Source organism: Pongo abelii, chromosome 10 (assembly GCF_028885655.2).
Source record: "Pongo abelii isolate AG06213 chromosome 10, NHGRI_mPonAbe1-v2.0_pri, whole genome shotgun sequence".
Classification (NCBI taxonomy): Eukaryota; Metazoa; Chordata; class Mammalia; order Primates; family Hominidae; genus Pongo; species Pongo abelii.
The window spans coordinates 91834162-91861125 of record NC_071995.2 but is presented as its reverse complement, the minus strand read 5'-3'; positions in this window follow the sequence as shown (position 1 = coordinate 91861125).

Below are 26964 nucleotides of genomic sequence, written 5' to 3'. Positions count from 1 at the left end.
AGCTACAGTCTATATAAGAGGATCACCCCACAGATGGAGAATCTGTGCCTATGGGCTGCCAGGGAGCTTGCAAAGGCTTGCTTGGGTTTTAATGTGAAATATCACTTCAATTTGGGACATTTGTGAACATTGAATGACACTAAGGACCTTAAATAGTTTATTCTTTTTCACGTATTAATTTCATGGCTAAGAATTTAGCCTAAGGGTTGGTGGGTGCAGTGGCTCATGCCTGTAATCCCAGCACTTTGGGAGGCAGAGGCGGGCGGATCACCTGAGGTCAGGAGTTCGAGATCAGCCTGGGTAACATGGTGAAATCCCATCTCTACTAAAAATACAAAATTAGCTGGGCATGGTAGCATATGCCTGTAATTCCAGCTACTCAGGAGGCTGAGACAGGAGAATCACTTGAACCTGGGAGGCGGAGGTTGCTGTGAGCCAAGATCGTGCCATTGCACTCCAGCCTGGGCAACAAGAGTAAATCTCCATTTCACCAAAAAAAAAAAAAAAAAAAGAATTTAGCCTAAGGGAATCTTCAGAGATACAAATGTAGGGTTATGTACTGGATGTTCGTTTAGGTCAGCATTATTCTATAGCACTTATGCTTTCATAAAAAATGCTTTAAAAATCTATATAACACATAGAAAAATACACATAATGTGTTGAGTAAGATTTTAAAAAATGAATATCCTACTGTACGTAAGTTTGACTATGTGTAAAAATAAAATTTTCTTCATTCATTTATTCTTTGAACTTTATTGAGCACACAGATGTTTCAGACACTGCAGAGGTTGCTGAGTATATGAATTTATGTGTGTGTATGTGTGTGTGTGTGCGCTCATACAAAAAAAGACAAGAAGGAAATACTCCAGAATATTCACAATAGTTCTCGCTACATGATTGATTTACTGTTATTAAATTTTACTCTCTTATTTTATTTTATTTTATTTCTTTTTGAGATGAAGTCTCACTCTGTAGCCCAGGCTGGAGTGCAGTGGTGTGATCCCAGCTCACTACAACCTACGACCCCTGGGTTCAAGCGATTCTCCTACTTCGGCTTTCCGAGTAACTGCGCTTATAGGCGTGTGCCACCACACCTAGCTAATTTTTGTATTTTTAGTGGAGACAGGGTTTTGCCATGTTGACCAGGCTGGTCTTGAACTCCTGACCTTAGATGATCTGCCTGCCTTCGCCTCCCAAATTGCTGGGATTACAGGTGTGAGCCACCTCACCCGGCCTTTTACTCTTTATAGTTCCTCTAATTTCTATATTTTCTGCAGGGTGTATATATTTCTTTTACATTAACAAAATGAACATCGCTGATAAGGGCACAATTAAATTTGGGGATTCCCAAGGAAGTTAGATTCATTAAAGTGCTCTTCCCTGGCTGGGTGCGGTGGCTCACGCCTGTAATCCTAACACTTTGGGATGCCGAGGCGGGCGGATCACTTGAGTTCAGGAGTTCAAAACTAGCCTGGCCAACACGGTGAAACTCCGTCTCTATTAAAAATACAAAAAATTAGCAGGGCCTGGTGGTGCATGCCTGTAATCCCAGCTACTCGGGAGGCCGAGGTAGGAGAATCGCTTGAACCCAGGAGGTGGAGGTTGCAGTGAGCCAAGATCGCACCAGTGCACTTCTGCCTGGGTGATAGAGCGAGACCCCATCTCAAAAAAAAAAAAGAATACAAAATTGAGGTGTCTGCAGAGGTTGGTTCCTTCTAAGGGCTGTGAGGGAGAATCTCTTCCCTGCTTCCATCCTGGCTTCTGGTATCTTTGGCTTGTAGGTGGCATCCTCCCTCCCTGTATCCTAACATCATCTTCCCTCTTGTCTATCTCTTTGAGACAGGGTCTCACTCTGTAACCCAGGAGTGCAAATGGCGCAATCTTGGCTCACTGCAACCTCTGCTTCCCAGGCTCAAGCTGTCCTCTTACCTCAGCCTCCCAAGTAGCTAGGATTACAGGCATGTGCCACTGCGCCTGGCTAATTTTTGTATTTTTAGTAGAGATGTTGTTTCATCATGTTGGCCAGGCTGGTCTCAAACTCCTGACTTCAAGTGATCCGTCAACCTCGACCTCCCAAAGTGCTGGGATTATAGGCGTGAGCCACCACACCTGGCCAGGACCCATTTTAACATTTTAACATGATCACTTGCAAGGACTTATTTCCAAATAAGGTCATAGTCACAGAATTTCAATATCTTTTGGGGAGAAACTAACCCATAACAGAGAGAGAAAGGACAAAGAGGGACAGAGAGAGAGACAGAGACAGAGAGAGAGTTGAAAGTAGAGGGGTGGGGGATAGCCTGGAGAATTTCTAGAATAACTGGAGCATAGCATAGCATAGCATAGCATAGCATAGCATAGCATAGCATAGCATAGCATAGCATAGCACAAGGGCTTTCTATAGGGCCTCTGCATCCATCCTCAGCCAGTGTCGAAGGAGGGCAGGGGAGCTGCTCAGTTTGGACACATGCCAATAATGAAATAAGGGCAATCCCTTTGAAGTAGCTGGAACTTTAGAAACATAATACATAGCCACCATACTACTTTACTTCTGAAAAACACTGGGATATCACATTTGGGGCAAATCATCAGATGTAATTGGGTGACTTGGGAAGTATATTGGCTCACCAATAAGTCACATGCCACCTCTCTGGTACTGGCTGTGTGACTTTGCTTAACCTCTCTGGGGCTCAGTTTCCTCATCTATAAAATGGGGCCAGTGATTTTGAACTCACAGAATGTTTGCAAAGATTACAGAAAATTAGATATGAAAGCATCTGCTCTCAGAAGATACTTAAGTTAGTTCCCCATTTTACCATTCTGAAAATAAGCTCTCCAGAGAGGGCTTCTGTTTCAGAAAAGAGTTTCTTGTTTTCACTATAATGTTAAAGTAAAATTTCCTTTTAGGAAGATATGATGATGGATATCTAAATGGCTTACAGTTGGTTAGACTCTCCTACTTTATTCAGGACGTGACATTAGAGAAAATGGCAAGATGGAAATGTAGCTATGGCCATCCTATATCACTCTAATTAGTAGGGGGCCAGGAGGATGGAATTACAGGTTCCTTCCTGGAGAGATACCATTTTCAGATGGAGCCTCTGAATAATCCAATGTACAGTAGAAAATCTGCCAGATCCATAGACCAGGAACCAGTGAATTAGTACACTGAAAAAAACTCTGGACATGTTTATAATCATAAAGAATGATATGACAGGCTGGGCACAGTGGCTCATGCCTGTAATTCCAGCACTTTGGGAGGCCAGGCTGGAGGACTGCTTCAGTCCAGAAGTTTGAGACCAGCCTGGACAACATGGTGAAACCCCCATGTCTACACACACACACACACACACACACACACACACACACAATTAGCTGGGCATGGTGGTGCATGCCTGTAGTCCCAGCTACAGGGGAGGCTGTGGTGGGAGGATCACTTGGGCCCAGGATGTGGAGGTTGCAGAGAGCTGATATTGTGCCACTGCACTCCAGCCTGGGTGACAGAGTGAGACCAAAAAAAAAAAAAAAAAAGATATGATATGATACCTATAAGCCTTAAATATTTTTATACAGTTCACAGCAGCATATACTATAGATTCATTTGTCTATTTTTGGTTTAGGCCTCAAGGCTTTGCCTTTCAAGATGGAGCTGCTGATTCAGGTTCGACTCTGTCTTTTTTTGCACAAACTATTTTCATAAAATATTATCCACATTTCTCAATTTTTTAAAATTTATTTTATTTGTTTATTTTTTTTTGAGACTGAGTCTCGCTTTATCACCTAGGCTGGAGCTCACTGCAACTTCTGCGTCTCAGGTTCATGTGACTCTCCCACTTCAGCCTCCCGAGTAGCTAGGATTAAAGGTGTCCACCACCACGCCCAGCTAATTTTTGTATTTTTAGTAGAGATGGGGTTTTGCCATGTTGGCCAGGCTGGTCTTGAATTCCTGACCCCAAGTGATCTGCCCACCTTGACCTCCCAAAGTGCTGAGATTACAGGCATGAGCCACCGTGCCCGACTTACATTTTCTGGTTTTGAGGGCAGAATCTTAGCAGGCTTTTCTGGCCTAAACTTTTAGAGTTGATTAGCTTGCACCTGTATGACAATATTTTTAATGATTTATTCTATCAACTTTCCCCAAAACATTCAACTTAATTTTTACAAAAATAACAACTCTTGTTTTGCATTCCTATTTCATCACTTATGTAATATTTAATTAAATTATAAAATGATAATAACAATGGACATCAATGGGAGTGGGCACAATCTCCACTGGAACTGGAAAGCATACAGTTCAGCAGATAGGAACAGAAGCACTCAGACATGCAAATCAAGACCCTTCCCGCTGCATCCCTTCAGTGGGTGTCTGGTGACAGGTCAGTGTGTTTTAGAGAGGAAACAGAGACCTATATTAATTGAGTGAGTTGGTTAAGTGAAGAAGGGTTAAAGTGTTTTCATTGCATGATCCGATAATAGAAACCATAATAGTTCAACTGTTGACAGATTTCTATCTATCTTGGGTTAGGCTGTTTTGTGTGTCTGTTTGTTCTGAGATGGAGTTTTGCTCCTGTTGCCCAGGCTGGCGTGCAATGGCACCATCTCAGCTCACTGCAACTTCTGCCTCCCGGGTTCAAGCGATTCTCCTGCCTCAGCCTCCGGAGTAGGTGGGATTACAGGTATGCACCACCATGCCAGGCTAATTTTGCATTTTTAGTAGAGATGGGGTTTCTCCATGTTGGTCAGGCTGGTCTCAAACTCCCGACCTCAGGTGATCTGCCTGCCTCGGCCTCCCAAAGTGCTGGGATTACAGGTGTGAGCCACCGTGCCTGGGTGATTAGGTTTTGTTCTAAGTAAGGAGCAAACCTAATGGGTCTCCAATAACAGGTTAGAAATATCAGAATAGACTGGGTTTGGTGGCTCATGTCTGTAATCCCAGCATTTGGGGAGTCAGAGGCAGGAGGATTAAGCCCAGCAGTTCAAGACCAGCCTGGGCTACACAGTGAGATCCCGTCTCTACCAGAAAAATTAATTTGCTGGGCATGGTAGTGCACGTCTGTAGTCCCAGCTACTCAGGAGGCTGAGGTGAGAGGATCACCTGAGCCCAGGAGATCGAGGCTGAAAGGAGCCATGATTGTACCACTGCACTCCAGCCTGGCTGCAGAGCAAGACCCTGTCTCAAAAACAAAAACAAAAACAAAAACAGAATAATCTTATTTTACTCTTTAGGGCTCTATCATTATAAGTATGACTGGGCATCGTTTTTATATCTAAGCCTCTTTCATTTTATTCATAATTCCCTTGTTTATTCAATGATGTAACAAACATTTATGGAGCGCCTGCTTGTGCTGCATGTTGGGATACAACAGTAAATAAGGTATGGCCCTCGGTCTTGGGGAACTTAAACTCTAGTGGGGCAACCAGGTTAGTAAGCGGGCAGTTACGAAGCAGCTGGTTAGCATGAGGAATAAGCCAAGAGAGCAGCATTGCATATTCCGCTCTGAGCCTCCTTTTCCTGTCTTGGAAGCCAGAAGGGAGGTGTGGATTCAGTGATTAATGAGCATTTGAGTAGCATCTACAGAGAATTGTGCTTCGTTCTAGACTCTGAGGTTCCAAGGATTAATAATTCACAGCCCTGTACTAATGAAATCCATACAGGTAATTATAGTGCCGTATAGTAAGTGTGGTTTTGGGATAGGTGCAGGGTCTTCGGGGAGCATCCAGGAGGGATGGGGGGAAAGGGAAGCTTCCTGCAGGAGGTGAAGCTCCTCTAGGCTGCAAGTGCCCTGAGGGAGGGACCTCGCTGTCCTGTGCTGCTGTCCCCCAGTTCCCAGGACACTGCCTTGCGCACATGTGTACTCAATCAGCATTCAAACTTGAGTGAATGAACTGCAGGATGATTAGGAGTTAATCAGGGGTTGAGAGGCTCTACTCTGGGCCAGGCCTTGTACTATTATATGTGCTGGGAATACAAAAATGAGTAAGACATGGCCTTTGCCCTGAAAAGGGGATTATAGGAGATTATAATAACGCCTCATTTCTGGCTAAATCCAGATAGCATATAATGTTATCAGGCAATGTATATTAATGCACTCACAAACCTGGGCACACTTCTTCAATAAGTGGTGCTCCACACTGGGCCATTTACTACCTATGTCAAACATTTGTTAAACCTACTCTCCTGAGTTTATACTATGGAATTTGGAGGTTAAAGAAGTAGACAACTGAGCATCACAAGTTCCAGCCCTGGTATAAAAGGCATCACTCAAATGGTCTTGTTTTTTTCTTGAAACAGGGTCTTGCTCTGTTGCCCAGGCTGGAGTGCTGTGGTGCGATGACAGGTACAGCCTATGATCCCATCTTGATCTCACTATATTGCCCAGGCTGGTCTTCAAACTCATCTCGGCCTCTCGACTACAGGCGTACGCCACTATGCCCAGCTAATTTGTTTTTATTTTTTGTAGAGCTGGAATCTCCCTACATTGCCCAGGCTGGTCTCCAACTCCTAGACTCAAGTGATCCTTCTGCCTTGGCCTCCCAAAGTGCCGGGAGAACAGGCGTGAGGCACTGTACCCAGCCCAGATGGTCTTAAACTATGGTTGTGTCATGATACTCAACCCTAGAATGTGGATAACACAGCTGGTTGCCAGCCGTTCGGTGTAATTAGTAGCTTTTTCTGAGGATCCCCCAAATGCATTTTCTTTTTCTTTTTCTTTTTTGAGATACAGTCTCGCCCCATCACCAGGCTGGAGTGCAATGGCGCAATCTCGGCTCACTGCAACCTCCGCCTCCTGGGTTCAAGCGATTCTCCTGCCTCAGCCTCCCGAGTATCTGGGATTACAGGTGCGTGCCTCTACGCCCAGCTAATTTTTGTATTTTTAGTAGAGATGGGGTTTCACTATGTTGGCCAGGCTGGTCTCGAACTCCTGACCTCGTGATCCACCCACCTCGGCCTCCCAAAGTGCTGGGATTACAGGCGTGAGCTACCGCACCCAGCCCAGATCCCCCAAATGCATTTTCAAATATCAACTACCCCTTTAGACATTCCCCTGCACATTCCTAGCCTCCAGTCATGATGGAAGTGGGGAGTGGCACTTCTCACAGCGACATCAAATATGATCAGATTTGGGAGTTGCTGGCTGATGGTTTGCTCCAGGTGAACAGAAATTTTAAGACGGTCTTTAGCAACAAACGAGTTTGAATGAGGTCCCTCAGTTTATTACAGTTGCTCTTAAGTCTCCTCAAACTCTCAATTCTTGAACTACCAAAGGCAGCTGAAGTTGGTCAAGGGGCCAGTTGAGCAGAAGACACCAGTCAAGGCAGGATGGCATGGATATGTGACTTATGTCTATTTAGTGTGATTAAGTGCCACAGTCAGCAAGGCAGGAAACCCTGCATTTATGTAACTTTTCCTCAATATTATGAAGAGAGAAATTGAGGTAGAAGGAAGTACAGGAACTCACTTTAGGATGCACAGCAAGTTAGAGGCAGAAATACTCCATTCTTTAGTAATCCACAAGTCAGGGGTGAGTCTTTCCCAGAAAGAGGAAACCCATCCCCTTTTCTAAATTGGACACCTTCACATGTTCACTATTCCTTCTCAAGAAAGTTGCTCAGTTTTCCTCCCGAGAGAGCTATACCCCAAATAACAATCATTCCAGTTTCTCATTGCCATATGTACTCTTGAGAAGCCACATACCAGACCCAAGCAGAAATACGGCTTTAATATCTCACTCATGTCCCCCCCGCCCCAAGCCCCCGGCCCTGCTTAGCTGGAGAGTCACATTCCATTTTATAAATAGCATCAAAGAGAAGTCACTTTGGGGGTAGAGAGCAGTAGTGGAAGCAGAAGTCGGGGACCTCCAAGCAATGACTAATGCAGCAGACAGGCTTCTCTTTGTCCATTGTTAAAAGATAATGAATAGATCTCCAGCCCCCTCTTACTACCTCTAGAGAAAGAAGATTGAAGCAGCTGCCAGAGAGAGTTCCTTTCAGAAAGTTCCTGACTCTCTCTTGTGCTGCTGCATTTTGCATTTTCTTTCCTTCTTTCTTTCTTTCTTTTTTTTTTTCTTGAGACAGGGTCTCTGTCGCCCAGGCTGGAGGGCAGTGGCGCCAGCATGGCTCACTGAAGGCTCGACCTCCTGGGCTCAAGCGATCCTCTTGCCTCAGTATCCTGAGTAGCTGTGACATGTGCCATCATGTCCAGCTAATTTTTTGTATTTTTGGTAGAGATGGGGTTTCATCATGTTGCCTAGGCTGGTCTCAAACTCCTGAGCTCAAGTGATCCACCCACTCAACTTCCCAAAGTGCTGGGACTATAGGCACAAGCCACTGCACCTTGCCTGACTTTTGCACTTTCACCCACAAGTCATTAAGCCCAGTTATGAATTTTTAGCAAATTGCAACTCCTTACAAATCAGACACTTTGGCTCTGGTGAGTGTTCTAAGAAATGTCTCAATGCCTTGTGCACTAGAGGACCTCAGATCTAATGCTGGCTCAGATATCAGATAGCCATGTGCAACCGTTGGCTTTATGATCTAGGCTTTGGTTTCCTTGTTTGGAAGATGAGTTTGTTGGGCCTAGATGAGGTCACCAAATGGAGGTCTCCGGGCCATATACTGCCTGAAAGCATGTATTTTATCCATATAGTGTTACGGTGGTTTTTTTGTTTGTTTTTTGTTGTTGTTTGAGACAGGGTCTTGCTCTGTAACCCAGGCTGGAGTGCAGTGGCATGATCTCTGCTCACTGCAACCTCTGCCTCCTGGGCTCAAGTGATTCTCCCACCTCAGCCTGCTGAGTAGCTGGGACTACAGGCGCGTGCCACTAAATTGCCTAATTTTTGTATTTTTTTGTAGAGATGAGGTTTTCCCATGTCGCTCAGGCTGGTCTCAAACTCCTGAACTCAAACGATCTGCCCACTTCAGCCTCCTGAAGTGCTAGGATTACAGATGTGAGCCACTGCACCTGGCCATTTTTTGTTTGTTTGTTTTGGTTTTTATAAAATTTAAACTAGTGTTCATCATTTAAAAATGGACTCAACAATAGTAAAACAATCTAATTTTTAAAATGGCCAACAAGCACATCAAAATATGCTTGACATCACTAATCATTAGAGAAATACAAATCAAAACCACAATGAGATACTACTGCCTCATACCCACTAGGATGGGTATTATCAAAAGAACAAAAAACAACAAATGCTGGTGAGGATGTGGAAAAATTGGAATGCTGTGTACTGTTAGTATTAATGTGAAATGGTGCAGCTGCTATGGAAAACAGTATGGTGGTTCCTAAAAAAAAAAAGTAAAAATAGAATCACCACAGGATCCAACAATTCCACTTCTGGATATACGCCCAAAAGAATTGAAAGCAGGAACTCAAAAGATATATTATTTGTATACTTCACCAGGCACGGTGGCTCACTTCTGCAATCCCAGCACTTTGGGAGGCCGAGGTGGGTGGATCACCTGAGGTTGGGAGATTGAGACCAGCCTGACCAACATGGAGAAACCCCATCTCTACTAAAAATACAAAATTAGCTGGGCGTGGTGGCACATGCCTATAATCCCAGCTACTTGGGAGACTGAGGCAGGAGAATCGCTTGAACCTGGGAGGCGGAAGTTGCTGTGAGCTGAGATCGTTCCATTGCACTCCATCCTGGGTAACAAGAGTGAAACTCTGTCTCAAAATAAAAAAAAAGATACATTATTTGTATACTCATACTGGTAGCAGCATCATTCACACAGCCAAAGGTAGAAGCAACCAAGTGTCTATTGATGGATGAATGGAAAAAAGTGTGGACTATATATACAATAAAATATTATTCAGCCTTAAAAAGATGGAGGCTGGGCATGATGGCTCATGCCTGTAACTCCAGCACTTTGGGAGGCTGAGGCAGGTGGATCACTTGAAGTCAGGAGTTGGAGACCAACCTAGGCAACATGGCAAAACACCGTCTCTACCAAAAATATGAAAATTAGCCAGGAGTGATGGAGCATACCTACGGTCCCAGCTACTTGGGAGGCTGAGGTGGGAGGATTGTCAAAATCCCGGAAGTCGAGGCTGCAGTGAGTTGAGATTGTGCTAGTGCACTCCAGCCTGGGTGACAGAGTGAGAGACCCTGTCTCAAAAAAAAAAAAGGAAATTCAGACACATGCTACAACATGAATGAGTCTTGAAGACATTACACAGAGTGAAATAAGCCAGTCATAAAAAGACACATTCTGTATGATTCCACTTTCTTTCTTCTGGAGTGCTGTGATAAGATTATGGCTCACTGCAGCAGCTTTGATATCCTGGCCTCAAGTCATCCTCCTGCCTTAGCTTCCAAAGCAGTTAGGACTATAGGCACATGACACTACACCCAATTTTAATTTATTATTAATATTTTTTTTGTAGAGATGGGGTCTGCTGTGTTGCCCAAGCTGGTCTCAAACTCCTTGGCTCAAGTGGTCCTCCCACCTCGGCCTCCCAAAGTGCTAGGATTACAGGCATGAGCCACTGTACCTGACCTGATTTCTTTTTAAATCAGTTAAAATCAGAAACAGAAAATGGAATGGTGGATGCCAGGGATGGGGGGGAAGAGGGGGGATTATTGTTGCATGGCAATGTGATTGTATTTAACACTTCTCAGCTGGACACATAAAAATCGTTAGATTGTAAGTTTTTATGTTATGTATGTTTTACCACAATTAAAATATGTATATTTTACCACAATTAAAATAAAGAGTGGTAACTCACGAAAACCTGAATAGTCGACTTAAAAAATATATTAAAACAAATCTGGCATATTGGGCCACATGTACCAGTTGGCAACAGCCCACTTGAGCTGAGTATCTGCCCTCTCTAAATGGCTCTATTCTTTGCTCTTCTCCCTAGCCTCCACCTGCCAGTCTTCTTTCTATCAAATAACCTGTACAGCTACTATAGGCCTTTGAGTTTGCAACCCCTGGATTCGACTCTCTGTGGTTCCTTCTAGCATTCATAGCTATGATTCTGTGACTTCCTGGAACTTTAATGACTGTGACACTATAAATAAATAAGTGAAGTGAAGACATAGATGTTCTTGAAGGATGTCTAGTTCTCAGTAGGCAGAGACTGGGGGAAGGTTTATTCCAGGCTTGCAGTGGCTCAAGCCAGTAATCCCAGCACTTTGGGAGGCTGAGGTGGGCGGATCCCTTGAGGCCAGGAGTTGGAGACTAGCCTGGCCAACATGGCGAAACCCCATCTGTACTAAAAATACAAAAATTAGCCAGACATGGTGGTGTGCACCTGTGGTCCCAGCTGTCTGGGAGGCTGAGGCAGGAGAATTGCTTGAACCTGGGAGGCGGAGGTTGCAGTGAGCCAAAATTGTACCATTGCACTCCAGCCTGGGCGACAGAGCGAGACTCCCATCTCAAAAAAAAAAAAAAAAAGATTTATTCCAGGCTCAAGGAAGAACACAGCCAGGCAACAAGGCAGCAAGGTTCGTGGAGACACAGACATTTTCTGGTTCAGCTATGTCTTCCAGTAGCCCTGAATATTGTGCTAGTATGTAAAAATAAAGAGGGTCATTCCTCGGACAGCCACTCCATATTTCTGCCACCCTCACAATGCCTGGGGACCTTCCTAAGAAAGGGCTACCACAGACTTAGGGAGATTCACTCTGAAAAAATTTTGTTTTTTGTAAAGGTTGTTTGGGATTGGGGTGGGATTGTGTGCAGGATGTCAGAATGGAAACTTCTGCACTTTACTTGCATCAACTCATGAGCTGTACTTTATATACCTGAAGTTGGGTCTTTGGACTGTATTGATCAAATTTATGGGCTGAGTATGGTGGCTCATGCCTGTAATCCCAGCAATTTGGGAGGCCAAGGCAGGTGGATCACTTGAGCCCAATAGTTGAAGACCAGTCTGGGCAACAAGGTGAAACCCCATCTCTACAAAAAATACAAAAGTTAGTCAGGTGTGGTGGCTCACACTGTAGTCCCAGCTACTTGGGAGGCTGAGGTGGTAGAATCACTTGAGCATAGGAGGTCGAGGTTGCAGTGAGCTGTGATGGCACCACTGTACTCCAGCCTGGGCAACAGTGCTAGGCTCTGTTTAAAAAAAAAAAAAAAAATATGAGAACTACTTTATGAATTCAAGAAAAATCACATACAAATAGATATCTTACAATTTGCCAAAATATCTGGTGATCTTAACCTGGAGGGACTGTTTTAAAAGGCTAGGACTCAGGCCGGGCACGGTGGTTCATGCCTGTAATCCCAGCACTTTGGGAGGCCCAGGCAGGCGGCTCACCTGAGGTCAGGAGTTCGAGATGAGCTTGGCCAACATGGTAAAACCCTGTCTCTACTAAAAATACAAAAATTAGCCAGGTGTGGTGGCAGGGGCCTGTAATCCCAGCTACTTGGGAAGCTGAGGAAGGAGAATTGCTTGAACCTGGGAGGCAGAGGTTGCAGTGAGCCGAGATTGCGCCCTTGCACTCCAGCCTGGGCAGCAAGAGCGAAACTCCGTCTTGAAAATAAATAAATAAATTAATTAAATAAGCTGGGATATGAACACAGGCCTGCTGCTAGCTTCTATGCTATCTATTGCATCTGAAAATAAATTAGATACCAAAACAAACCTAGAAAATGGTAATCCTTGACAATGATACTAGAGTTAAGAAGTGAGTTGTTTTGGATCTGTACATTCATTCAGTGTTTATTGAGCACCTATTATAGTGTACCAGGCACTGTCGTAGGTGCTGGGGAAACAGGTGCACAAGGCAGATGAAGCACCTGCCCTCAGGATGCTCATGTCCCAGTAGATCCACTTCTTTGATTCTAAAGATACTGATCTTCTATTTCAGTGTGTCTCAAACTGTATTAAAGGGTCAGTCTTAAAAATTCAATTAGTCTAAAAATCAATGGCTAGAAAGATGAAATTTAAAAAATCCCAAAGACATACAAAATAGAAACTTCACTTTTCCCTTTCTTTCTTTCTTTTTCTCTTTCTTTCTTTTTCTTTCTTTCCTTCCTTCCTTCCTTCCTTCCTTCTTTCTTTCTTTCTTTCTCTTTCTCTCTCTCTCTCTCCCTCCCTCCCTCCCTTCCTTCCTTTCTTTTTTCTTTCTTTCTGTCTGTCTGTCTTTCTTTTTCTACCGGGTATTGCTCTGTCACCCAGGCTGGAGTGCAATGGCGTGATCTCAGCTCATTGCAACCTCTGCCTCCCAGGCTCAAGCCATTCTCTCACTTCAGCCTCCTGAGTAGCTGGAACTACAGGTACATGCCATCATACCTCATTCATTTTTTGTATTTTTGGTAGAGACTATGTTATCCAGGCTGGTCTCGAAATCCTGAGCTCAAGAGATCCTCCCATTTCAGCCTCCCAAAGTGCTGGGATTACAAGCGTGAGCCACCATGCCTGGCCTAAACCTCATGTTTCAAGTATTATATTCAAATAGACATAAAATTACTTTGTCGATTTTCTATAACTTTCTCAGGCTTACTCTCAATTTTTGTATTTATCTCATTATGATCCTAACAGTTTAACTGGCAACAGCCTGAGACCCACACTTTGGGTAGCTGCCATTTGCTCTTTCTGCCAACTATTTGGACAGTTAGTGCCCATCATACCATATGAACTGAAAGATAAAGATGAATTGGTTCAGCCGTATGAGAGACCTTTTTCTGTAAAGAACCAGCTAGTAAATATTTTAGGCTCTGTGGCTCAAATGATTTCTGTCACAACTACTTAACTCTGTCATTGCAGTGAGAAAGCAGTAATAGATGGTACCTAGATGAGTAGGTGTGGCTGAGTGTGGTGATGTTCCAATATAACCTTATTTATAGTTAGTGAATTTGAATTTTACATAATTTTCATGAATTACAAAAATATTATGCCTCTTTTGAGTTTTTCAACCATCTATAAATATTTAAAAAATTCTTTTTTTTTTTTTTTTTTTTTTTTTTGTGACAGAATCTTGCTCTGTCACCGAGGCTGGAGTGCAGTGATGCAATCTCGGCTCACTGCAACCTCCGACCCCCAGGTTCAAGCAATTTTCCTGCCTCAGCCCCCCGAGTAGCTGGGATTACAGGTGTGTGCCACCACGCCCAGCTAATTTTTGTATTTTTAGTAGAGACGGGGTTTCGCCATGTTGGCCAGGCTGGTCTTGAACTCCTGGCCTCAAGTGATCCACCTGCCTTGGCCTCCCAAGGTGCTGGGATTACAGGCGTGAGCCACCATGTCCGGCCATTTTCACTATATTTTTTCTATGTTTAGATATGTTTAGATACACAAATACTTACCATTGTGTTACAATAGCCTAGGTATGCAGTAGACTATTCCTTCTAGGTTTGTATAAATGCACCTATGAGGTTCACACAACAACAAAAACCACCCAGTGACACATTTCTCTGAAGGTATCCCTGTTGTTAAGTAACACATGACTGAATGTGCAATGCCCAGAATAGGTGAGTCCATAGAGAGTCGATTGGCAGTTGCCAGAGGCTGGGAGACGTGGAAGGAGAAATGGGAAATATGTTTTAAGAATGATGAAAATGTTCTGGAATTTGGCCAGGTGCGGTGGCTCACTTTGGGAGTCCAAGGCGGGTGGATCACTTGAGATCAGGAGTTCAAGACCAGCCTGGCGAATATGGTGAAACCCCATCCCTACTAAAAATACAACAATTAGCCAGGAGTGCTGATGCGTGCCTGTAATCCCAGCTACTCTGGAGGCTGAGGCAGAAGGATTGCTTGAACCCAGCAGGTGAAGGTTGCAGTGAGCCGAGATCACACCATTGCATTCCAACCTGGGCAACAGAGCGAGACTCTGTCTCAAAAAAAAAAAAAAAAGAAAAGAAAAAAGAAAATATTCTGGAATTTGATAGTGGTGATGGGTGCATAAACCTTTGTATATACTTAAAACCAGTTAGCTGTACACTTTAAAAGGATAAACTTTATGGTTAGGGAATCAAGTCTCAATACAACTATTATTTTTAAAAAATGACCAAAGAATAAAATTTTGCCTGTAAAGTTTGACCTGAAAAATTTGATAAATTTTTCCATATAATATAAATACTAACTGCAGCAGAAAGATTATAAAAGGCCACAATTGATCAAATTATAGTTGGGCAAAACATTCATTGATGAATCATATCTTTGTCATGAAATGTATGTTCATAAAAATTGATTCAGTGACAGTTACTGTGGCTGAATAAAACCTAAAATGGAAAAAGCTGAAAATGATTTCATTGTTCTCCATAGAAAATGGACTAAAAATTTAAATTGGCTTAATGGCATTCACACCAAAAATTATTTCTTAACCCAAATTAATTAGTAATGGTGTTATTTTACTTAAAATATTTGTATTATAGATATTGAGTCAAATATCTGCCATTTTCATTGTTAGCAAAAATGGCAGATAAAACACATCACGGCTGGGCTCACTTCTGTAATCCCAGCACTTTGGGAGGCAGAGGCAGGAGAATCGCTTGAGTTTAGGAGTTTGAGATTGGCCTGGGCAATATAGTGAGACCTCATCGCTACAAAAAATTTAAAAAGTAGCTGAGCATGGTGGCACACATCTGTAGTCCCAGCTACTCAAGAGGCTTGAGGCAAGAGGATCGCCTGAGCTGGGGAGGCAGAGGTTGCAGTGAGCTGAAATCATGCCACTGCACTCCAGCCTGGGCAACAGAACGAGACCCTATTTCAACAAAAAACAAAAAACAAAAACCCAAACAAACAAAATGCATCATGCACTAGGATTGTAAAATTGCTCTAACATTTAAAAATCATTTGTTGTATTAGTTTGCCAGGCTGCCATAACAATATACCACAGGCTGCTATAACAATATACCAGAGGCTCGTCAGCTTGAACAACAGAAATTTATTTTCTGATGGTTGTGGAGGCTGGAATGGAAGGTCAAGCTGTCTGTAGGCCTGGTTTCCGCTGAGGCCCCTCTCCTTGGCTTGCCACCATCTCGCTGTGTCCTCACATGGTCTTCCCTTTGTGTCCAGTCTGGGTCCTGATCTCTTCTTATAAGGACAGCAGTAAGGTTGGATTATGACCCACCCTGAAGGATGTCATTTTAACTTGATTAACTGTTTAAAGGCTGTATCTCCAAATAATGTCACACTCTAAATGAAGTACTGGGGGGTTAGGACTTCAACATATGGATTTTGGGTGACAGAATTTAGCCTGTAACATTTGTTTGGTATTGCCGAATTGGAAACCTCAGAATGCATCTAATGTAGTTCCTACCTTCTCTCTTTCAGAAAGAAGAATAAATGGGACATTACACAAGGCGTGTTTCTCTGATTTTCCACTTTCTATCCCTAGGACAGAAGAAAGGTCTGTATTCAAGATGGAAACAAGTTCCTTCCATATTTGTTATCATGAAGGATGTCTTGTGCTGTGATTAAGAGGCTGCTCATTAGGAATCATGAAAAGCTTGTTTGCATGGTTTAGCAATGATGCAGAATGACTTATAAAAATATGAAGAAAAATAGATAGCATGTTTATAAACCCAAAGCTGGACCACACCCAGACATTGTTTTTAATAGTGCATCATGATTAAGTTCATCTTAGAGCAGTGTCAAGAGTCTTGCTTTAGAAGCTTTAAATATCTCTGAAAGTAAAAAAAAAAAAAAAAAAAAAAAAATGCCGGGGGCGGTGGCTCAGGCCTGTAATCCCAGCACTTTGGGAGGCAGAGGCAGGTGGATCACAAGGTCAGGAGATTGAGACCATCCTGGCTAACACAGTGAAACCCCGTCTCTACTAAAATACAAAAAATTAGCTGGGTGTGGTGGCAGGCAACTGTAGTCCCAGCTACTCCGGAGGCTGAGGCAGGAGAATGGCGTGAACCCGGGAGGCGGAGCTGGCAGTGAGCCGAGATCGCGCCACTGCACTCCAGCCTGGGCGACAGAGCGAGACTCCATCTCAAAAACAAACAAACAAACAAACAAACAAACAATATCTCCGAAAGTTACCCAGGTATCATTTGATAACTAGTATTTGGGCTGAGAGCTAGGAAAGTGAGAAAGGAAAACTTCAGAGGTCATTCATGCTTGGTCCTTAGAGCCTCTTAGTTTAGCTAGAGAAGTCTAGGGGCCTCCTTAGTTTGTTGGGAGAGAAGATGTCACAGGGACATCAATTTTTGATGAAATCCTATAGATTCCTTTTTTTTTTTTTTTTGAGACGGAGTTTTGCTCTTGTTGCCCAGGTTGGAGTGCAGTGGCACGATCTCGGCTCACTGCAACCTCCGCCTCCCGAGTTGAGGCGATTCTCCTGCCTCAGCCTCCCAAGTAGCTGGGATTACAGGTGTATGCCACCGTGCCCAGTTAATTTTTTGTATTTTTAGTAGAGACAGGGTTTCATCATGTAGGCTAGGCTAGTCTTGAACTCCTGACCTCAGGTCATCCACCCGCCTTGGCCTTCCAAAGTGCAGGGATTACAGGTGTGAGCCACTGAGTCTGGCCAAAATCTTAGAGATTCTTTTGAGACTCTCTTAAAAGTGTCCCATTGGCCAGGCGTGGTGGCTCATGCCTGTAATCTCAGCACTTTGGGTGGCCAAGGCAGGCAGATCACCTGAGGTCAGGAGTTTGAGACCAGCCTGACCAACATGGAGAAACCCCGCCTCTACTAAAAATACAAAATTAGCTGGGCATGGTGGCACATGCCTGTAATCCCAGCTACTACTAGGGAGGCTGAGGTAGGAGAATGGCTTGAACCTGGGAGGTAGAGGTTGCAGTGAGCCGAGATCGTGCCATTGTACTCTAGCCTGGGCAACGAGAGCGAAACTCCGTCTCAAAAAAAAAAAAAAAAAAAAAAGTGTCCCATTGTCCGGGTGCGGTGGCTCATGCCTGTAATCCCAGCACTTTGGGAGGCTGAGGCAGGTGGATCACGAAGTCAGCCAGCCTGACAAACATGGTAAAATCCCATCTCTACTAAAAATACAAAAATTAGCCAGGTGTGGTGGTGGGCCCCTGTAATCCCAACTACTCGGGAGGCTGAGGCAGGAGAATCACTTGAACCTGGGAGTCGGAGGTTGCAGTGAGCCGAGATTGTGCCACTGCACTCCAGCCTGGGTGACAGAGTGAGACTCTGTCTCAAAAATAAATAAATAAATAAATAAATAAAGTAATTAATTAAAGGGAGGAATTTGTTCTAATTAGTTTATGACACATGCTTGGAATTATGTTCTCTTGAGTGTTACTATACCACACACACTTGGAGGAAAGTTCCCGAGATACTTATGAATAGGTGAGTCATGGAGTGATGTGTAAGTCCAGATGGCTGTCAGGAACTGCCTCTTGGTCAGTGGCTGTAGGAGCTGGGATAGTCATGAGCAGGACCATTCATTCACTGCCAAAGAAGGCTTAAGGGAGCCAGGCCATCTTTTGTGCCCCATAAACCAAGGGGCAAAAGTTCCAAATGAACCTCGGCGTTTGTAGTCTCTTAGCGGGAAGTGGGGTTGATGGCTTCTTTGTACTCTAATTTTTTTTTTTTTTTTGAGATGGAGTCTTGCTCTGTCATCCAGACTGTAGTGTAGTGGCATGATCAGGGCTCACTGCAGCCTCAAACCCCCAGCATCAAGTGATCCTCCTACCTCAGCTTTCCGAATAGCTGGGACCAGAGGCACACGCCATGACATCCAGCTAATTTTTAAATTTTTTTGTAGAGAGGGGTCTCCCTATGTTGCCCAGGCTGGTCTCGAATTCCTAGCCTCAAGTGATCCTCCTGCCTCAGCTTCCCAAATTGCTGGAATTACAGGTGTGGGTCACTGCACCCAGCCTGTACTCTAACTTTATTTCTTTCCTCGGATGCTAACAATAATTCCCTGGTCTAGTAGTGGTGGTAAGGACTAGGCATGTATAATAGTGTCCTAAAAATATAAAAATGCATTTACTTGGTCATTACTTTGACAAGTATTTACTGATGGTGTACTATGAACTGGAATAGGCTGGGCAGGGTGACCCACACCTGTAATCCCAGAGTTCTTTGAGGCCAAGGCAGGAGGACTGCTTGAGACCAGGAGTTTGAGACCAGTCTGAGGAACATAGTGAGACTTTGTCTCTACACAAAAATAAAAAAATTAGCCAAGTGTAGTGGTACGCACCTGTAGTTCTAGCTACTTAGATGGCTAAGGCAGGAAGATCCCTTGAGCATGGGAGTTCAAGGCTGCAGTGAGTTATGATTACGCCACTGTACTCCAGCCTGGGTGACAGAGCATGGTCTTGCCTCTTAAAAAAGAGAGAGAGGAAAAAAAAGGGATAAAAATATGGCTGGTACATAGTTCCTACCCATGTCAGGTGGGACGGATATGCCTAGTATTAATTACAGCAATGTAGGAATGCTAAAATAGGATGCTGCAGAACCTACAGAAGAAAAACCCCTAATCTTGGCCAGGCACAGTGGCTCACGCCTGTAATCCCAGCACTTTGGGAGGCTGAGGTGGGTGGATCACGAGGTCAGGAGTTTGAGACCAGCTTGGCCAACAGGGTGAAACCCCGTCTTTACTAAAAATACAAAAATTAGCCGGGCGTGGTGGCGGGCACCTGTAATCCCAGCTACTCAGGAGGCTGAGGCAGGAGAACAGCATGAACCCAGGAGGCGGAGGTTGCAGTGAGCTAAGATCATGCCACTGCACTCCAGCCTGGGCAGTAGAGCAAGACTGTCTCGGAAAATTAAAAAAAAAAAAAATTAAGAAAAACCCCTAATCTTGCTCATAGAAATCAGATGGAATCTTGCTCTTGTCCAGGCTGGAGAGCAGTGGCATGATCTTGGCTCAATGCAACCTCCACCTCTCAGGTTCAAGTGATTCTCCTGCATCAGCCTCTAGGGTAGCTGTGACTGCAGGCATGCACCACCACGCCTGGCTAATTTTGTATTTTTAGTAGAGTTGAGGTTTCACAATATTGGCCAGGCTGGTCTCAAACTCCCGACCTCAGGTGATCCAACTGCCTTGGCCTCCCAAAATGCTGGGATTACAGGCGTGAGCCACCATGTCTGGCCCAAGCTGAGTCTTAAAGGACGAATAACAAGAGACCACACAGGGCTGGGCAAAGAAATTCTAGGCAGAGGAAATTGCAAGCACAAAGGAGTGGAGACTACCAGCAGCATGTGGCTTTGGGGGTACCATAAATGGCTCAGTTTTCTTGAACTCAGGCTGTTTGGGAGGCATGGAGTAAGACAAGGATGAAAAAGTAGGCAAATCGTGAAGGGTGTGTATGTATATTATGGTGAGTGTTCAAGCAGTCACAGGGAGGTTATGGGGATTGGAAAGGAATGTTTAAAAATAGCTGGAGGTGAGGTGGAAATTAAAGGGTGGGATTTAGTAAGAAATGTTAAGGGGCTGAATAAGGCAGTGTGGTAAGCAAGGAGCAAAAACGACAGATTTGAGAGTTACTTGAGAGGTAGAATTGATAGCACTTCACTGGTTAGATTGACTGGGGGTCATGAGACAAAGGGTGGTGTCAAGGATGCCACTCTAGTTTCTGGTGAGGCCTCTTGGTTGGGTGGTGGTGCTGTGACTCATGTCTCAGAGACCTTATAATAGGAGGTTGGATCACCCTGGCACAATCTCCAACACAGTTTGATTAACAAAGTGCTAAAAAGAACTAAACCATTACAACAAGAATAGCAGGCTAGTGAGTTTCCAGCAAATGACAGAATTAGAACATCCCTTATAGATTCATAACTCATCAATTTCACTATGCATGAGCTGAAGATAGGCAATTCTCCACTAGATGAGGAGTCTATGAATTTCAAGGGAGACAATTTAAGCCTAAAACTTAAAACAAATTTGATCCAACTTTTTTTTTTTTTTGACCCAGTCTTGCTCTGTCACAAGGCTGGAGAGCAGTGGCATGATCTCGGCTCACTGCAACCTCCGCCTACAGGGTCAAGCGATTCTCCTGCCTCAGCCTCCTGAGTAGCTGGGACTACAGGCACGCACCACCATGCCCAGCTAATTTTTGTATTTTCGGTAGAGATGGGGTTTCACCATGTTGGCCAGGATGGTCTCGATCTCCTGACCTGGTAATCCACCTGCCTCAGTCTCCCAAAGTGCTGAGCTTACAGGCATGAGCCACCGTGCCCAGCCAATAAATTTGATCCAACTTCTATACTCCATGCATATAATCAATTGTCCCTCTGTGTAACGAGCATAGTATGGATTTACATAACATCCTAGAAATAAATGTGGTAGTTCCATTGGGATAATGTGATAAGACCGATTTTCCTGGAGTGCCCTACCTTCCTTATTTGTTCTGCCCAATAAATTCCTGCGTATGATTCAAGGCCCAGTTCATATCCTGCCTTCAAGAACCTGCCCATATGATGTTAGCCTGCATTTAGCTCCCTTGCCCTGACTTCCTCTGCAGCAATTTGGGGTTTATTATAGGCTGCCTCAAATATCTGATTTTCATTTTCTCTGAGTCCCCAGGACTTATCTTATTTACCTTTTGTGGTTCTCTTGAAATTTCAAGTTTCTAGCCTCTACCTTTCTCTCTCTGTCTCTCTCTCTCTCTTTTTTTTTTTTTTTTTTTTTTTTTAGAGACAGGGCCTAGCTCTGTTGCCCAGGCTGGAGTGCAACGGCGTGATCATAGCTCACTGCAGCCTTGAACTCCTGGGCTCAAGTGATCCTTTTGCCCCAGCCTCTCAAAACTCTGGGATTACAGGGATTACAGACATGAGAAACACTGTTCGCAGCCTATTTTTTTCTTTTTTTTAACAGAAGATTTTTAAAAAACCAATCAATGATATTTAACAGTGTAAACAAATATACAATAAGTGTATTGTGAGGATTAAAAGACCAAAGGGTGGGGGAATTGTAACTATACTATCATAAGGTTCTTAAACTATATGTGGAGTAGTGTAATATTCTTTGAAGGGAGACTATGATAAATAAAATATGAACATTGTAAACCCTAGAACAACCACTATTTCTTTAAATTGACAGATAAAATTGTAAGTATTTTTTGTGTACAGCATGATGTTTTGAAGTGTATATACACTATGGAATGGTTAAATCTAGCTAATTAACAAATGCAATATACATCGTGTAGTTATTTTTGTGGAGACAACACTCAACATCTACGCTTTACTTTCGTATTTTGGTCACCTGCAGTCTTCCCCAGGGTAGCAAGAATTACATTCCGCCTGCAATTATAGCTGATATGTGCCCACTTGTTCATGAAACGTATGTTTACTGAGTGTTTACTCTGTGCCAAGCACATAATCCAGCCCCAGTCTGCCTCCTTGACTTCATCTTCTCCTCACCCACTAGGTTCCAGCCATAGCCACTTGTTTCCACCTTGGGGTCCTTCTGCCTGCTCTTCTGGTTGCCTGGAATGCCCCTTACCCAGAACTTTCTTCTTTTTAAAAAATTGTTTTTCTTTTATTTTTATTTTTCACTCCTCTCAGCTCATATCTATCCAGAACTTTTTATTTTTATTTTTATTTTTTGAGACGGGGTCTCGTTCTGTTGTCAAGGCTGGAGTGCAGTGGTGTGATCTCAGCTCAATGCAACCTCCGCCTACCAGGCTCAAGCCATCCTCTCACCTCAGCCTCCCAAGTAGCTGGGACTACAGACATGCAACACCATGCCTGGCTAATTTTTGTATTTTTAGTAGAGACAGGGTTTCGCCATATTGCCTGGGCTGGTCTTGAACTCCTGAGCTCAAGCGATCTGCTCACCTCGGTCTCCCAAAATGCTGGGCTTACAGGCGTGAGCCGCTATGTCCAGCCCAGAACTTTCAATATCAGTTTTCTTTAATCTCATTTCTTCAGGGAAACCTTCTCTGATCAGTCTCCCGTATTATTATCTAAAATCAAGCCAGGTGTGGTGGCCCACAAATGTAATCTAATACTTTGGGGGGCCAAGGCAGGAAGATTGTTTGAAGCCAGAAGTTTGAGACCAGCCTGGGCAACATAGTGAGACCCTGTCTCTACAAAAAAAATATAAAAATTAGCTGGGTGTGGCTGGGCACGGTGGCTCACACCTGTAATTCCAGTACTTTGGGAGGCCGAAGCGGGCAGATCACCAGGTCAATAGATCAAGACTATCCTGGCCAACATGGTGAAACCCCGTCTCTGCTAAAAATACAAAAATTAGCTGGGTGTGGTGGTGCGTGCCTGTAGTCCCAGCTACTCGGGAGGCTGAGGCAGGAGAATCGCTTGACCCGGGAGGTGGAGGTTGCAGTGAGCCAAGATCGTGCCATTGAACTCCAGCCTGGTGACAGAGTGAGACTCCATCTAAAAAAAAAAAAAAAGAATTAGCTGGGTGTGATGGTGAGTCTGTAGTCTCAAGTATTTGCAAAGCTGAGGCAGCAGAATCGCTTGGGCCCAGGCATTTGAGGTTGCACTGAACTATGTTCATGCCACTGTACTTCAGCCTGGCCAATAGAGTGAGACATTGCCTAAAAAAAAAAAAAAAGCAAATCAACTCGCTTGTTTAATTGTTTATGGTCTATGTCCCTATCTGGATGTGAACTATATGAGGGCAGAATTGTGTTGCCTAACTCTTAGTAGGTGCTCTGTAGGTACATTTTGAATGGATGAATATGCTGTTAGGTGCACAGGCACCTGCCTTGCTAGAGTTCACAGACTTTGTGGAGAAGACGGGTAGTAAGTACCTTCGTGTAACAAATATAATAAATGAAACAGTGCATGTGGAAATATTGTGACTTAGCTGGGCATGGTGGCTCAGACCTGTAATCCCAGCCCTTTGGGAGGCCGAGGCAGGCAGATCACTTGAGGTCTGGAGTTGGAGACCAGCCTGGCCAACATGGCGAAACTCTGTCTCTACTAAAAATACAAAATTAGCCAGGCATGGTGGCACTTGCCTGTAATCTCATCTACTTGGGAGGCTGGGGCAGGAGAATCACTTGAACCCGGGAGGCAGAGGTTGCAGTGAGCCTTCCAAGATTGCACCATTGCACTCCAGCCTGGGCAACAAGAGTGAAACACCATCTCAAAAAAAAAAGAAATTTGGTGACTTATACCAAAGAAGTATAATTTAGACTATGGGTTCCAGGGAGGGCCTCTTTCAACCCAGCAAAGTTTAAGTGGAGTCCTGAAGGATTTCACAACTTCTTTACCCACTGCTAAATAGGAACCAGTTTTCTTGTGCTTTATGCTACCTGGAATCTCCTTCAGTTTTGACTCCTAGGACAAGATCTTTGGTTATTGATGGGATACAGAGGTAATGAACCCTTCTAGTGATTTCAAGGCACTCAGTACTTTTAAGATATATCACAAACAAATAGTCCGTTTTAGTTCATAATAAATAATAGTGCTTCACTCCAGGCCATTTCACCATCATATTTTTTAATGGAACTCAGCATTACAACTGTTCATGCATACATTTAACTCCCACAAATGTTAAGCTGATGCCACGATCTACTTGACAAATCCTGTTACTCCGTCTCCTCTTTTATGCCAAGGCAGTTAACCTTCATGCTGTTGTGGTTGTTCCATCACTAAAGCACTGGTGAGTTAGAATTTAATTGGAGAGAGTTTTTTTCCTCCTCATGTTTTGCAATATTGCTAGTGAAGCACTTTATCGGATACATTTTTGGGTTGCTACACTGATGATCTATTTTTAAAAACGGTCTCTTTAGTTATTAATTCAAACTTGCACTTCATATCAAAAATGTCACTGCCACATGGCTGATGGATAACTACTTCATTGCTAGGAGCAGAGCCAAATAAATAGTCACAGCTTTCCCTTGCCCTGTTTCATAACCCACTGTAACTATAACTATCTCTCCATATATTTATTTCATTGCTGCGAAAATTGATGTTTGTTGATTCAAAGTATAGTTAGGGCTCATCTCTAGGGTCAACTGAAAAGGTCTTTGTGTTTGGAGAATCAAATTATAATTTCAGCCAGTTTCATCATCTCTTCAGCAGCAAAATGGGTGTGTGACCAGAATGCACAATATGTATGTAGGCTGGAAGGTGGGACTTCATTATTCCAAAGCTGCAGCCAGGCGCCAGAGGACACAAATCAGAGAAGGAATGGGTATTGTTGGAGTCCTCTGTTTTGCAGCCCTCTTTCTTTCTGTGTGACCTTGGACAAATCTCACCTCTCTACACCGCAGCTTCTTCCCCGTGAAACCAAGAGGGTGGATTGGATTATCTGTGGGCTCTGGAAGGCAGCCAGAAAATTTATTGAGGGGGTTGTGGAAATCTCTTACCATGGAAAACTTATTTGGGAGGGTTGCTAGGGGGCTCAAAGCTTTTGGCTGCTTTGAAACCAGTGAGAGAGAGAATAGAAAATTGTGCTTACTGTGTAAACAGTTAATAGTGCTATCAATTTCGACCTCATTGCCACATAATGGAGATAAGAATCCCATTATTCAGAGACATGCAAATGTAGTGATTCTAGTCTTTACACACAGCCAGTTAATCACCATGCCACTCATGCTATGTAATTTGCTCTGTGAACTCAGGCACATAAAAAATATCACCCTAATCACTGCCAGTCATGGCACTACTAAAGACAGCACCAGAATAATAGGTATTTGAAAGGGGACATGCTGAGGACTGCACTCTTGCAAGGCAAAAACAGGGAGCCAAACATAATGGGCTCTGATTGGCTTTGCAGAGCAACTGGCTGGAAATTGACACGGCTGCCCTCTAAATGGCAGCAAAGTTTGAAGTTGACCCTGAAAGATCAGTCTTCAAACTGGACTAGCAGGATTGAAAATGAGACCTCTCAGTGGCCTTGAAGACAGCCATGTCACTCATTTTTACTATGCCAGAAATATAGACTTTTAGGAATTTCTTTGGCCTAGATCTGTGCTGTCCAAGATGGCAGCCACTAGCCACATGTGGCTACTGAGTACTTCCTTTTTTTTTTTTTGACAGAGGCTCGCTCTGTCGCCCAGGCTGGAGTGCAGTGGTGCGGTCTTGGCCCAATGCAATCTCTGCCCCGGGTACAAGCGATTCTCCTGCCTCAGCCTCCCGAGTAGCTGGGATTACAGGTGCCCGCCACCATGGCAGGCTAATTTTTTTTTTTTTTTTTAAATAGTAGAGACAGGGTTTCACCATGTTGGCCAGGCTGCTCTTGAACTCCTGACCTCAGGTGATCCGCCCACCTCAGTCTCCCAAAGTGCTGGGATTATAGGTGTGAGCCACTGTGCCCAGCTGCTACTGAATACTTGAAATATGGCCAGTGCCACTGAGTGTAAATGTAAAATGCACACTGGATGTCAAAGACTTTGTCCAAAAAAAAAAAAAAAGAAATATAAATTAAAAAAAGAATTACAGGCGCAGTGGCTCACGCCTGTAATCCCAACACTTTGGTAGGCCGAGGAAGGCAGATCATTTGAGGTCAGGAGTTCAAAACCAGCCTGGCCAACATGGTGAAACCCTGTCTCTACTAAACATACAAAAATTAGCTGGACATGGTGGCACATGCTAATTAATCCCAGCTACTCAGGTGGCTGAGGCAGGAGAATCACTTGAACCCAGGAGGCAAGGTTGCAGTGAGCTGAGATCGAGCCACTGTACTACAGCCTGGGCGACACAGTGAGACTCTGTCTCAGAAAATAAATAAATAAATAAAATAGCTCATTAATAATTTTTATATTGGTCACGTGTTAAAAAATATATTATATATTATATTAATATAATGTATTATTCAAATTAATTTATTTTGTTTCTTTTTACTTTTTTAATATTACTATTTAGAAAATTTAAAGTTATATGTAGCTCACATTTTGTTTCTGTTGGACAACACTGGCCTACAGAAATGAGATGCTTGTTTCCTCTAGTTGCTAAGACTCTATCTTGTTTTTCTTGCTCTCTTTACAAACTCAAGTTCCTTTAAAGATTCTTCACGTTGATATAAGGAGCCTGCTTCCTCATTGCCATTTGGGTGCAGAGTTCTTCCTATCAGCCCACTCATCATGCTCATCATACCTTGCTGCCAAGACTCTCTATGCTGATGACTCGAGGAAAACACGCTCCTCTGGTTGCAAAGAAGGCATTGTTT